Genomic DNA, 12,352 nt, shown 5'->3' with positions numbered 1-12,352 from the left:
GGACGTCTCATGTCTCTTAAAACATATTTCCTTGTTTCCTCTCTCCTCGCATGGTTTCCTCCATGCATCCCTGGTGGGAGGGACTAAGACACAAGGAAAGGACCCAAGTGAGGGAAACAGGGATGTAATTAAGAGACGTTGGATGTACCCCAAGTATATCGGGGTCTTGTTCACCAGTGAAGGTAAAATCAAGCGTCTGCAGTGCTGTGGGCATTGTGCCGGACTGTTGTGCTGAAGAGGGAGCTTAGCCGGAAGGCTCGGAGTATACACTGCTCCTTCGTGTCGAAAGAGGCCAGCTGAGGTGGTTCAGGTATCTGATCAGTATGCCTCCTAGACACCTTCCTTTAGAGGTTTTGCAGGCACATCCAACTGGTAAGAGGCCCCGGGGTAGATCCAGAGCACGCTGGAAAGATTATGTATCTTGTCTGGACTGGAAATGCGTCTGGGTTCCCTAGGAAGAGCTGGAAAGCGTTGCTAGCGAAAGGAACGTCTGGAAATACCCTTCTAAGCCCGCTGCCCCTAAGACCCGGGGTTCTAAAATGCCAGAGTAGTGTGGATGCTAGGCGTAAAACGTAGCAAAAGTGATGCATTTTAAAACGAAAAGTAATTAGTGTTGATTTGACCTAATTTGCTTTCATTCCAAGAATGAAATGAGAAGACCAAAAATGCCTTTTGTGTTGCAGTTCAAGTCCACACAGGCCCTTGCAGTCATGCTATTTAACTTCAGAAAGGACCTTTACTGGTTGGTGAATGTTTTGTCAAATGTTTTTTCTTTGTGATTTAATACCAGTTTCTACCAGGTTAGTTTGTTTGCATACTCTTCAGTTCTATGAATAAGGTGATGTATTTGTTGGTATTTTGTTCAGGATGAAGCACAAGATGGGACAGTCTCACATGCGTAGGCTACATACTGGACTTTGCGCCCGAATCACAGCTGCACTCACTTAAGCTGGTGCACAAGACCACTTGTACGAACTCTAATTCTGACCTTGGATCTGACATGGGGGTTAACCAGTCTCTTGCTTAGGTGCACACTTGAGGTAGAGAATGTGTAAAGGAAGCTTGATGCCCCAATGAAATATTCAGCCAAGAAAATGAATGCCATTTTACTCCAAGCACAAATAGAAATTATTTTCACTCGGATGGTAAAAGCACACAATGGGACATTGCTGACAAAAAATAAGGGGAAGGTTATGTGGACTCTGTGTTAAAAAAGATGATAAGTTTGTTCCAATTATCAGAAATTATTATTTATGAATGATGATTTCAATGAAAACCAAAAGCCAAACCTTTAATGTAACTAAACAATACATTAGAACAAATATATACAGTGGGTACAGAAAGTATTCAGACCCCTTTACATTGTTCACTCTTTGTTTCATTGCAGCCATTTGCTAAAATCAAAAAAGTTCATTTTATTTCTTATTAATGTACACTCAGCACCCCATCAGAAAAAAGCAGAAATGTAGAACATTTTCGCAAATTTATTAAAAAAGAAAAACTGAAATATCACATGGTCATAAGTATTCAGACCCTTTGCTGTGACACTCATATTTAACTCACATGCTGTCCATTTCTTTTGATCCTCCTTGAGATGGTTCTACTCCTTCATTGGAGTCCAGCTGTGTTTAATTAAACTGATTGGACTTGATTAGGAAAGGCACACACCTGTCTATATAAGACCTTACAGCTCACAGTGCATGTCAGAGCAAATGAGAATCATGAGGTCGAAGGAACTGCCCAAGGAGCTCAGAGACAGAATTGTGGCAAGGCACAGATCTGGCCAAGGTTACAAAAGAATTTCTGCAGCACTCAAGGTTCCTAAGAGCACAGTGGCCTCCATAATCCTTAAATGGAAGAAGTTTGGGACGACCAGAACTCTTCCTAGACCTGGCCGTCCAGCCAAACTGAGCAATCGTGGGAGAAGAGCCTTGGTGAGAGAGGTAAAGAAGAACCCAAAGATCACTGTGGCTGAGCTCCAGAGATGCAGTAGGGAGATGGGAGAAAGTTCCACAAAGTCAACTATCACTGCAGCCCTCCACCAGTCGGGGCTTTATGGCAGAGTGGCCCGACGGAAGCCTCTCCTCAGTGCAAGACATATGAAAGCCTGCATAGAGTTTGCCAAAAAACACATGAAGGACTCCCAGACTATGAGAAATAAGATTCTCTGGTCTGATGAGACCAAGATTGAACTTTTTGGCGTTAATTCTAAGCGGTATGTGTGGAGAAAACCAGGCACTGCTCATCACCTGCCCAATACAATCCCAACAGTAGAACATGGTGGTGGCAGCATCCTGCTATGGGGGTGTTTTTCAGCTGCAGGGACAGGACGACTGGTTGCAATTGAAGGAAAGATGAATGCGGCCATGTACAGAGATATCCTGGAAGAAAACCTCTTCCAGAGTGCTCTGGACCTCAGACTGGGCCGAAGGTTCACCTTCCAACAAGACAATGACCCTAAGCACACAGCTAAAATAACAAAGGAGTGGCTGCGGAACAACTCTGTGACCATTCTTGACTGGCCCAGCCAGAGCCCTGACCTGAACCCAATTGAGCATCTCTGAAGAGACCTGAAAATGGCTGTCCACCAACGTTCACCATCCAACCTGACGGAACTGGAGAGGATCTGCAAGGAAGAATGGCAGAGGATCCCCAAATCCAGGTGTGAAAAACTTGTTGCATCATTCCCAAGAAGACTCATGGCTGTACTAGCTCAAAAGGGTGCTTCTACTCAATACTGAGCAAAGGGTCTGAATACTTATGACCATGTGATATTTCAGTTTTTCTTTTTTAATAGATTTGCAAAAATGTCTACATTTCTGTTTTTGTCTGTCAAGATGGGGTGCTGAGTGTACATTAATGAGAAATAAAATGAACTTTTTTGATTTTAGCAAATGGCTGCAATGAAACAAAGAGTTACAATTTTAAAGGGGTCTGAATACTTTCCGTACCCACTGTAGGCCTACTACAAAATGCAGGGCTTTGTTATTCATATGTCAGTTTCTGTGATTGGTCGAGTTTCTTTCAATCATGAATTCAAGTTTGATTCTGAATGCGTGGATCGTAACGTCAAGCTGGACACGCCTTCATTTACGTCTTCTCCACCTCAAGTGCGCACCTCGGAAGAGACTGAGGATGGACGCCTACAACAACATCAATAATGTGTGGCTTCAGAGCAGAGAGCTGCTGCACGCCTCTGAAATGTGCTGGTGGAATCACATGTATTGTCTAGAGTGGCAGCAATCGGTCCAGCAGGCGCTCGTGGTGGAATCCAGGCGCAAAGAAATTGTCTTACGTGTCACTATGTGGTGCATTGCAGGTCTGAATCGGGCCCATTTAGAGGAAATCATACTTTCATTGAGTGGCCCATATGTGTCTCAGAAATAAAGAAGCATACACCAATGGTCCTTGTTAGTGCAGAGAAAGTTATCCAGCCTCACAAGTTAAGTTCAGCATCTCAAAGAGGATCCCATCATTTTTGCAGAGCTGTCACGCCCCTCGGTGTCTGATAGTAACGCAAAAAGCACACTTTAGCAGTAGTGCCGAGATCCTCCTTGTGGCACTGGCACCCCAGTGGCAGGTCTGTGGCAGGTGTCGGAACTGTGGCACCTCAGTGACTACTCAGTGGCGCTTCAGCGGCAAGTGTCAGTCAGGTGCCACAACTGTGGCAGGCGAGCGGCACTGTTCGGCACCTGAGCGGCACTCGTTCGGCAGCTGCCGAGCTGAGTGGGTGCAGTGGGCGGAGCCACATTTCCTGAGAACACCCATTGTTGTTACGACAGGTCAGCTGCCATAAATCAGTTTTATAATTTCAGTTGAGTCACGGAGCCACCCGTTCTCTGTATACATCCTGAGAGTAACCACGTTGTACTTTTGTTTCTTATTCATTTTATTTAAGTATGATTTTGCTGGTTTTGCAACAAAAGGGAACATAATACACTCTTTCCAAATTATTACTTTTATAGTCATTTACAACAATCGGCTAAAATAATGAATTTGTTTTATTATCATTTAAAAGTATATATATAAAAATGAAAACCCATAAAATCTCCAATCCAAAAATACATGTCTGAAAATATCTTTACTCTTCCTCTGCTTATGTGTCAGTAGGTAGCAAGCTGCCAGTGCCAATAGTTGTCACAGGAGTGCCGCCAGCAGTCAGAGGGGTGTCGGAGGGTGCCTGAGGGTGCCGCAGCTGATTTATGGCAGCTGACCTGTCGTAACAACAATGGGTGTTCTCAGGAAATGTGGCTCCGCCCACTCTGCCCGCTCAGCTCGGCAGCTGCCGAACGAGTGCCGCTCAGGTGCCGAACAGTGCCGCTCGCCTGCCACAGTTGTGGCACCTGACTGACACTTGCCGCTGAAGTGCCACTGAGTAGTCACTGAGGTGCCACAGTTCCGACACCTGCCACAGACCTGCCACTGGGGTGCCAGTGCCACAAGGAGGATCTCACTGTCTCTCCACTTTAGCGTCGCACCGGGCTTTCAAGTAATTACATTATAAACCCATCTGTGTCATCATTAGACACTCAGAGAAAATGACCGATTCTCACTCCCAGCTCGTCAAATACCACCGCTGTGTCAGTGCCCCTCGGCATCGGAGATCGACCAATGGCCCCCTTCAGCAACTGTATGTGACGCACCAGGCTTTCACTTAGCTCCAATGTAACCCTCCCACAGCATTCATGGACATTAAGAGCTTGTGACTTGACATAAAGTGCATGGGATTCTGCTTTGGGTAGGTGGGGGATGGGCCAAACTAACACTGGACTTTCGACCACGAAACTGCTGCTCGTGGTCCGTATGTAATAAAAGTAAACGTTGACTTATTTTGTCAGTTGTTAGTCACATGCCTCATAAGTATCGTTAGTACCGCGAGTCACGTGATTGCCTAAACATTTGAGTTGTTGGTCATTCCGTGGGACCGTGAATCGCTAGTCAGTGAGGTTAACGTCACGATCGTCTCCTAAACCTAACCTACTATGCATGTAATGAGCGTATACTGACAGACCGTCCGGAGGGGTATCTAGTGTATCGCGGGTCATGATTAAGTGGTGCTATCTTAGGAGTTGTGAGTGAGAATGTGTTGGAGAAAATGCTGTGGCGGTGTAATGACGTGTTAACATGGCCAAAATACCCTACAAGTGCGGGTGGGTCAAACAAACACAGGACAACCAGGAGACCGGTGATAGGTTGGCAGTTTTCAAGGTGTATATTTCAAATTGCATCCATCTATGAAAATAAAGTTGTGAACATCTGAGCTGAATATCTATTATCAGAATCATTATAACTGTATTTTAACTGCTACTGTGTAAAGGGAATACTGCTGTTAAAAATAACCTGATTTGTTTAAAGTGTTTGCAAACCAAATGTTATTGCACTTTTGTTCATATAGCAGTACTTTTAAAATAAAAGTGCGCAATACACTACTATTACTTTTTTTGTAAAAACATATATTATTAAATAGGTGCACAATATGACTTGGGATTTATTCTGAAAGGGTTAAAAGGTCATTTTTATTTAATTTTTACTTTAAATCTGAAACTCTGAAAACTGAAGCATTTTAACCTGATAGTGGTTGTTTTATTTTTGTAGTTGAGCTAAAACAATAGCAAACTATCACACTGAAAATGTTTTCCAATAAAAGGAGCATTGACTCAGATTCACTCCTTTGCTTAGCTGGGAGCCTTGTGTCCAGCTCTGGACACATCAGGCCCATCAGGCAGGGGGCAGGGCGGGATGGCCAGCAGCTCTCTGTTTAAATGAATATCAATCATGCCTCCCAGGCTCAGCCATCACCGCGGGGCTGCGATTGGTTCATAGCAGACCAACCTGGAGCGGCCGGTGAAAGCTGCTGTATCAGTGTCCATTCACTGACAACAACGAGGCTGAATAACTAATGAGCTCTGTCCAAGCTGAAGTGTGGTCCTCTCTATTCTCAGAGTAGCTTTTAACATGACCAGTAGCCTTCCGTGGCCCAAACGCTGGACCAGGGAACCTAAAGAATAGCAATGCTTTCATGAAAAACAATAACAATTGTAGCTTTAGCACCAAAGAAGATACGCAGTACGAGGATAGAGACATCTTTCCATTTGGATTACTTTTTTTATTTGTCTGATTTTTTTAAGGGGTTCTAAGGGGAAGAAGCTTTGACATCAAGAAGTTTGGAGTGAGGAAAACCAAAAATGAAAGCAAGACTCTTTCTCACCTGCCTGGCAACTTTCTACTGCTTGAGTAAGTACAGTCTAGCTTTTACATTTGACATAGAGTTCGGGATCAGAACTAGAGGGAACTTTGCCAAGTCCAGAGAGAGGATGCTGCTGCTCTTCCATCTGTTCTGTTGCTGCTTTGACTTTGACTTTCAGTAAACTGGAATTCAAATCTTTTGCACCTACGGTATTAATAAATTCCATAATCATCCTCATAAAAGTTTCCTTTTTGAAGATCCTATTGTTTCTCATTGAATCAGTAAGTTTAACAAGATCTGTGTTCCAACAGCATTGTTATATCGTTTCTGAAATTGCTGTAAATTGGAGAAACAAGCTTCTGCTCTGTCCTCATCTAATTCAGGTATTATTAATAAGGACTGAATGATAAGTTCCACTCTGTTCAGATGACTGGAAGCTTTTGTCAATATGTATATGACAATATGCAAATTAACTGACCATTGTGTCACTTTCTTACCAATAAAACAGTGTGGCCTATTGAATGGAAATACATTTGGGGGGTGAGGTATCCTCTAAATAACTCCTACAAATATGAATATATACTGGTCAATACATTTCATTATCAATCTTGAATGATCAGTAAAAGGTTCAAATTGAAGGCCATCAAAACACTGTTTGACTAAGCAAGAAAGTTCATTCTACAGTTAAGATTCCATTTTTAACTGTTCAACTTGATCTAATTGTTTGTAACAGGGTTTCATTTTGTGAAGTGATACAGAAAAGACTATTTCTGTATGCAGAATTCATTTCTGTACCCAGTTATTCATATTTCATATGAATACATACATACATACATTTCAAACATTTAAAGAGCATTTCAGTAAGAATGGAAAGCCTGACGGCCAGGTATTCTACATTGTTTTAAGGCACAATTATCACATAACAAACATGTAAAATAACCCAGGAGGTTGTAGATGGGAAAAAATGTTTTATTTAAGCAAAACCGAGCAGCTTTGCATGAGAAGGGGAGCAGTGCAGACGGTGTCCTTAGCTCAGACCACAGTAAGGGGTTAGAGTTGGTGACCTCTGACCTTTGGGAGGGGGTATGACTCTGGGTCGTCCCGGTCAACAGAGCAGTCTGTGTGGGGGGTGCACAGACACAATAGGCCCCCTCAAGTCCTCAGTCTTCAGTGAGCTGACCTTCACACCCTCATCTCCATAACACTGTGCTCAGATTGAGACCTTATTAAAAATATGTGTGTGGAAGGTAATCCCCCTCCAGCTGCCCATGACCATGTCCCCGACAACCCTCCCCTGTCAGGGCTCCTCACTCAGACTCACACACACAGTGAACACGATGGAGAAGGCCTGCAAAACACCCCTTGGTTTAATCCACAGCAAGTACACAAAGGGCCTGTGGTGGCCGGCGTGTGACAGAAAAGAAGCGAACATCTCAATCCGTGGAGAGTTTAGGCTAATGCTAACAGGATTTGAGCCATGTAAAGATGCAGTTATGAGGCTGATGGGACCTCCTGTGGGCCCTCATCCAATTTTGACCTGACTATATAAGGCGTTAACAAGCACACACTGCTTTGAGAATTTTAACGCAATGCAACTTGTATTAGTCCATTACACTTCTTTTATTAATGTTTTTTTTCATTACAGTTGATGTGTGAATCTTCAATGCTTTATGTTTAAACCCAGGGTGGACCTTAACCTTCTTGTCCAGTGCCACAGAGTAGTTGACAGTAGAACCATGACTGGGCAGCTTCTGATTCACCAGTAGTGGTAGTAACTGGTTAAACTGCTGGTTAGGGTTATTGACTTTATAACTGTGTAAACTTTACATAGTAAAGCTGTAATTTATTTTGATTTAAAAAAAAAAATCATTCATATAAGACCCTATACCTTATATTTCTCTTCTGGTGCAACTATTATTGTCCCATTAGATCACAGTTTCATTTGTCTAATAGTGCTTCCCATAATCTTGCATTAGCAGCTCTCCTGCACAGTGATGAGTCTCTGGGAGTCCTTCAGCTTGTGTTTTGTTAGGTGTCCTGCCAGGCTTTTGCTTTTAATGAGATTTCCCTAAAAAGAGTTTCTCTGTGAGTTGACACCTCACTGATTCAAACTGCAGGACAAACAAAGAGGCCTCCTCTCCATCACATTAGAGATTATTGCTTATTGATCTGCCTGGCTGGTGGAGACCATGGTCTTGGCCAGGCTTTTTAAATCTGCACTGACCATTAGAAATCAACCCCCAAATGCAGATGGGACGTCCTGGCCCAGGAGCCCAAGGCCAATATCAGTTTATGCATCGGTAAGCATGTTATCAGTCAATCAAAAGTTTGCCAATCGTGGATTTTTGTTAAAAAGGTGAAAAAAGGGTTTTTCTAGAAAGCAGGTTATATTTCTCAAAAAAACTAAAGTAGTATTGTTTTGGTACTTTAACTCGGGTATTGTATCTCCACAAATTTATATATTTAAAAAAACTGATGTTGGAAGACCAATATTGACCACACTGAGCTTAATTTAGTTGGTAAATGAAGAAATTACTTTTTACAGTACGAGCAGCCTAAAACTTTACCTGTTATCTGTTTAAATCGCACTTTGAGTCATGAACACATTCATTCCTCAGATACACTCAGAAACATTGAACTTGACATACGACACCCAGCAAATGACCATCAGTTGACTTAAACAAAAGACCTTTGGAGACCTCCTACAGCTAAAAGAACTCGCCGTCTCCGAGCAAGGAGCGTTTTACTCCCATGAGGAGGACAAAGGAGGAAGCCCCAGGCCATGGGTGTCAAGCCTGCCCAGCCATCCCATCTTCCAGCTCAGACTTTCAACTACACATTTATTGTTTAAACTGCTTCCTCCTCTGATACGGATATAATAGAAGAAGAGGTCAGGGGCTGGAAGAATAACAAAGGGGACTATTAGAACTGATTTGTTAATATTTAAATCAGTTATCAAACATTTGCTCAAATATGATGTCGGCAGATGTTTGCCTTAAATCCATAGAATATGAAGCTCCAACCCTAACCCTAAGTTTTAAAGTTTCAACCTTATTCAAACCTAATATTTCTCAGTTTCCTTTTTCTTGTCATTCCTGGCTCAAACCCATACAGCCCTCCAAAGTTACCTTTTAAACTGATTTGAAATAAACTGATTTGTATATGATGCTCAGGACCCCTCTCTCTTTCTCTGTGTATTTGTTATGGGGGGTAGAAGGAAATCTGTGAACTTCAGGGGCCTCAGTCCCCCTAAACAATAGCAGTAGAGGGCTTGGGAGAGTAGCTCAGGCTGGACACAAGCTAGCCCACCCGCCCAACCTCATCTATACATCCATCCTACTCACCTCTGACTGTCTCATGACCCCTGAGGGGCTTGGGGTTACAAGCACAGGGTGCTAGGGAGGGGGTTGTCCAGCAACCCCCTCCCTTCAAAAAATCTCATTATAGTCCGTGCCTGATATTGAAAATAGTCCAATCTCTAATGCTATGCACTTAATCACACCTCAAGTGGGCCCAGCTTGTTGTCATGGAGTACATTTAACTCCTCCAGTCTGGAGTTGTCTTAAAGCTTGTTGTCTAATGTCCTTTAGTCCTGACACACTATTACCATCCTTCATCCATCTTGATGTACAGAGTCTCACTGGATTTGAGGCTTCAAACTGAAAACAAGACTAGGGATTGATCCCATGTCAATGCCAATGTGTCAAGGCACAAATCTCAGAGGTAATCTCAACACTGTTATTGAGTTACAGTTTTTTTGATACACCTGTACAATCTAATGCAATCCCATACAATCACCCTTCAATGTTTATGAAGATGGTCCCACATAGTTTTTGTTGAATCGATGGTCATGTCTGAAGCTGTACTTTGAGGTGGTGTTGTATTGGACTGCATTGTACTGAACGATGTTCCTATTTTTTTCACCCAAGCCTAAAAATAATCAACGAGTTGAATTAACACCTCTAGTTTTCACTTCTGAGATAATATCTAAACAAAATAACAATATGTTCTGTTTAAGCAACCAGTCTTTAGAAGTCATCCTGCCGTGTGTTCTTAATCGTGCGCTGGCTATGTAGACACTGTAATGTTTAGGCTTGGGGAATAACGGGATACAAGGAACGGCATTATGAAATGACAGTACGAACAATGGTAACTGTTTTCAGTTAGAGCGACATGAAAAAAATCTAAGAACAATACTGCCATGCTCATTACAAAATTTAGCAAAATTTGTTTTTGAGATAATCCAAAAGTAACAAAAAGTAATCAAGTTATGTCACTTTGATATTGTGATACTTTGATTAGGTTACTGACTACATTTGAACCGGTAATTAGTAATAGATTTTTAAAATTACCATTTACACACTTGTAACGTTGATAATCAAGAGTAATCCAGGAACAGAAATAAGATGTTAATCTGCATTAGTGTTTTGTGAACCAATACCCTCAAAGATTCCGATGACAAAACCTTGTTTATGTAAATATTACTTACCATAAGCCTGGCCTTTTAGGCCTCACAGTTTGCAACACCATGTGTTTGATAACTGTGGCCACAGAATGGGATGCAGGTCCCCCTTGGGAGCCCTGAATTTCATTACCAGGCCAAAGGGATGGGAAGCTCAAGGGGGGTTGTAGGGTTCTAACAGCCCAGATCCACTCTCAGCTGGCTGCATCTGCTGGGTGGGAGATCTCTCCTCAGAAGGAGGGCAGATGCTCATGTCTTGATGGGACACATTAGTGAAGCCAATCACACAGATCATGAAGAGAGGAAAAGCTCTGCTGTATGTTCATTTGATCAACAACCTTGTCAACATGAGTCATCAACCTTCTCACATCCAGAAGAACTACAGCCGAACAATGTAATGTCTAAGAGGCGAACTTTGTGGTATTTGTATACAACACCATGATACCTCTGTCTATACCATTTATCAGGTTTGGCCAACAGAAAGCAGTTCGGCTAAATATAGCTGCTGTGGAGGATATTTTATCCATGTTAACTCTGATTTATTGCATTTGCATGTGCGGATGTAAGACAAGGTGGGGAGTAGTGAATTGTCAAAGGGTCATATTTTCTCTTACTCTGGCGTTTAGGAGGTCTCTGTCCATGCAGACACTTTGGGTTTTATTTGTCCAGGTTTTAAAATATCTGTCTCCGAAATGTCTGCCTCCACCCCAGTGCAATGGAGGTGATTCGTTTTTTTTTAATCTGTGGTGCTCACAACATTGAAAAATGACTTTTGAAAAATTCAACAATAACATCTGATTCCAGAGTTGTTGTCCCTGTTTTGTGGGTTATGTCGACCAACCAGGTCTCTGGAAAGACATGTTACTAATGACATTTATATCAAATATTTCAATGCTGTGAGCACAACAAACCAAATTACATTGTATTGATGTTGAGGCAAAAATCACAGAGAGATATTTATATATACTGCATTTCAAAACCCTGTGGTATCTGCATTGGTAATTACCACTGAAGGCAATTGAGAAAATGTGTTTTTTGGGGGTAAAAATACAAACCAATGGAAATAGAAATACTAGAAACATAATACTACATAATGAGTGTACTGCTAATGATCTTAGCGAGCAGCATCAGCTGGCCTGCAGAGTGGAAATTAACTTCACCTGCAACAGAAATGTACAAAATGACTTAAGCCAATCCAAACTGAAGTTCAGCTGCAAACCGCTGTGTGTGGGATGTGATGCTTGACGGCGGCTGGACAACAATAAATGTTGTGCAGCTCACAGCTCAGTTGACCGAAAGGGTATACTTGATTGAACAGATGCAAGACTCCACAGTGACATTGATAAGGCATTGTGCAGGTTCAAGTGCAACTGCCATTGTTACTGCCTTGCAGCTTCGGAAAGCGGCTACTGCAAGGGTTCAAGGTTCTTTGCATATGAGGACATTAACACCAAAAAAGACTGAAAGAAAATGGGGAAGACTGGGAGTGTCACCAAGGTCACGCAGGGGAGGGGACAAGGGTGAGGAAGAGAGCCCTGGTGGCATGGGAAAGTCACCTCAGAGATGGATCTGAAAGGACGGGAGGGGACGGGAGGGGTGGAGGGGATGCATAAGAAGGGGCAGATGGTGCCTTTGGCTGCATGGTGGCTGATGGGAGTTTTTAGAGAGGTTACTGTGGGTTAGGCACAAATAAGCATAGTCAC

This window comes from Pholis gunnellus (assembly GCF_910591455.1).
Source record: "Pholis gunnellus genome assembly, chromosome: 16".
NCBI lineage: Eukaryota > Metazoa > Chordata > Actinopteri > Perciformes > Pholidae > Pholis > Pholis gunnellus.
This window is presented reverse-complemented; position numbering follows the sequence as displayed.